Raw genomic sequence first — 3225 nt, forward strand, 5'->3', positions numbered from 1 at the left:
TTCTAGAATCTCATGACGTGTTACTAGCGTCACGTGACTTCCGCTGTCGTAACAATATTATATAGTATTATTTTAAAAACAAGTGGAGTGCGTGCTATTCATTCATCGCCAACAAATCTCAGACATCTACTGTAGAATAATCCTAAGCCTAACAAAAACAGTTTATATTTATACTATTATTATTATCAAGAAGTACAAGTAAAAGCCTTTAACTGAAAGTTGGCGAACATAGATAGCATTTGATACGTGTAATATATGCAACATACACTACTTTTCTGCGTGTATGTGCATGTTTAATTACCATAGTATTAATTTTTAAAATGTGTTAATGAATAAAGAAAGCAATAAAAAATTATATACATATAAGGTTTCGTTTGCATTTCTTTATTATTAAATTGAGAAAGATAATGTGTTTGTACAAGTTTCTAAATATTGTCTTTGATTATAAATTACAAAGCAAGTTGGTTAGTTTGGCTAATGTGATCGCGGGCTGAACAAGCGATTAAGTTTTACTCTGTACAACTATTTTTCTAAGACCTGTTACAAATCTGATATTGTTTTACATTTATAAAAAGAAATCAGGCATAAAATGTTAGAATTCATATTTTCTTACATTACTGGCGGAAATGATAAGTTCGTAACAACAGGTTAAAAAAAGGATGGAAAAAGTGTTAGAATTCATATTATTAGCGGAATTGATTATATTTAAGTGTTTGTTCGTTTGTATCTAAAAAAAACTATTTTTAAGGCACAGGGACAATCACTCAAAGTTACTAGCATCAATCTGAAAGTCCATGAATTTCTCATGTTGGTTGCTTCATAGTTGGATATGACAAGAACCTTTTTATCTTGGCGCCAAATGAAAGAAAAAAAACACGCAACATTGTCTATCCTGATGCTCTACATGGATAAAAAAAATTGTCAAACATAGTAATTAATAATTTAACCTAACGATTAATGTTCAATTTTTATAGGTTTTATGTAAAAAGTAAACATACACAGAGTTCATTAGTAAACGAAACTACATGAGAGATAGAATCCCCCCCCCCCCATATAATTTCATATTCATAGAAAAGCGAAATTTTGAGCCTTTCTGTTTAAAAATAGTTAAACTTCGGCTCTATGTTCAGGTAATACTCGGGTAACACCGAGCAAGAACGGCTACTTTAATATAATCATAGAAACGCTATGTCAGATTTACCCATACATTGATCGAAGAAGTAACAACGTTAAGGTGTAAACAAAACACGTCTTAATCACTATGCAAGCACGAATAAATGGTAAGAGATTTTGCCTCCAAAATGCAGTAAATGAAATTTCGTCACTTACAGGTTTAATAAGCCAAAATCTGATCAACTTCTTATTAAAAATCAAGTTTCCTAAACTTTTTTCTGATAATATCGAGAAAGTTCAATGTGGCCCTTTCATTTCCGCGAAACAATCAGTGGCGCTATTTCAGCAAAATCTTGGGGAGGGACGGGTTACACATTTGAATCCTAATTTTAAAAGAAGAAAAAAAGGTTTTGTACGTTAGTTGTAGTACCATTACTGGCATTAGCGAGCAACTTTTAGTTGAAAGTGTAACCCTACTGTTGAACTTGGACCTAAAACAATAGACTATGGGCAAGTTATACTTATATTGGTAACCTGTAGCAAACGTTAGGGGAAAGTTAAACTACTTTGTTCATAGTCTGGACTTCGCATTATTTTCACCAAATAAAATAATTCGCCCCCACAAAATAACAATAAATTACTTTAAATGACCCAAGCAACTTATTCAAATATCATCTCTCATTTTGCTTGTTATTCAAGACAACGTCAAAATTTGAAGGTAAATTAAATTTTAACCAAGCTGACCATCCTTTTTTGTTCACGTTATGTGAAGGTATCTTGAGAAGAAATATTAGATATATGATAAATGTTTTAAGATTCTAGGTAAAACAGTTGTATTATTCTAACGAGATACTTGAGTTATGGAATGAATAGCTGTTGACAGTAGTGGAAGCCAGACTTTTACAAGTTATAAGAGAATTGATATTTTATTGAAGAAATAGAGTGTGGGTTTCAATTTTCACTTTTCCCGAACTTGTTGACGTTTAGTGAAGAAAACGTATGTAACTTATATCGTGAGAACTATATCATATGTGTTAATTCTTATGTTGACGGATATTAAAATTGTTTCCAATGGGAGGGCTTCACTCAGCATTATCACTAATATTAATAGTAAAACTAATAGTAATACAAGTAACAGCAAATTAAAAATAATGTTTTAATTTGTGGGTACAAATACAATAGTCTGAATAGAGTAAGCCATTATAATCAGTATAGTACAATATAAATAATATAATACTAAATTTCAACTTAGTACAACTATAAGTAAAAACACTTTGGCCTATCATGAAGCTGAATAATACCTACTAATTAAAGAAATAACAACGGCAACTATTACCTTACACAACTTCAGATGATATGAAAGAAAGCAAAATATATATACTTACCAAAAGATATAACTGGGAGAAAAGGCGATAGGTACGATAACGTAGAAACAGACCGGCTCTACAAACACTAACCCTTCGCCACAACACTAGACTACGGAAGTTTTTGAAGGTGACCTTATGTGGAAATGTGCGATAAAAGTTTGAATGCTGATTGGGCAATGGGGACGACGATATCCAATGAAATCTCTCTCTTTCCCCGTGTCTGATATGCTTTTCTTTGGATGATGTAACTTATCTGCAAAGCAGTAAGTAATAAAATGGTCAATTGTGTTGCTGGTTTAGCTTGATTTTCTAATGTCTCCAGGCGGCGGAACCAAGAGATTTGTAGAATTTAATACATCGAATAATAAAAATGTTTCTATAAAGTTTCCTATAGCTTAAATCATATTAGTAATAAAAAATAATAATTTATTCTACATTATAGCTGAAACTTGGAATTATATGTTGCAAGAGAGTTAAGAGGCACCAGTACCATGCTCTATATTATTAAAATTTAAATATTGTTTTAAGATATCTCGATGTTTTAGTTTAAATAATCACTAGAGGTATTTGAAGGTCTGACTGTGCACATCAACGAAACTTGTTTATTTTCCATTTCTAATGTCCTAACATTACAAACTGTGGCATATTACAGTTCAAAGTTATATAAAACAGTTAATTAAAACACTAAATAACATGGAGAACTGACAGAATATGCGGTAAGTATTGTTGCGTCAGCGAGTCACAT

At 31.4% G+C, this 3225-nt stretch overlaps 1 protein-coding gene across 1 annotated transcript in view; it reads right to left on the bottom strand.

Moving 5' to 3' along the window:
- LOC106476272 (fructose-bisphosphate aldolase-like) overlaps positions 1-2616 on the bottom strand; it is a 17760-nt gene extending 15144 nt beyond the window's left edge. Inside the window, exon 1 of the mRNA XM_013936936.2 lies at positions 2499-2616. The gene's annotated coding sequence lies outside the window, so the exon portion shown is untranslated. The remainder of the gene's footprint in view (positions 1-2498) is intronic.
- Between the last annotated feature and the right edge of the window lie 609 nt (positions 2617-3225).

The sequence above is a fragment of the Limulus polyphemus genome, unplaced genomic scaffold, assembly GCF_000517525.1.
Source record: "Limulus polyphemus unplaced genomic scaffold, Limulus_polyphemus-2.1.2 Scaffold10171, whole genome shotgun sequence".
In the NCBI taxonomy this organism is placed as follows: Eukaryota; Metazoa; Arthropoda; class Merostomata; order Xiphosura; family Limulidae; genus Limulus; species Limulus polyphemus.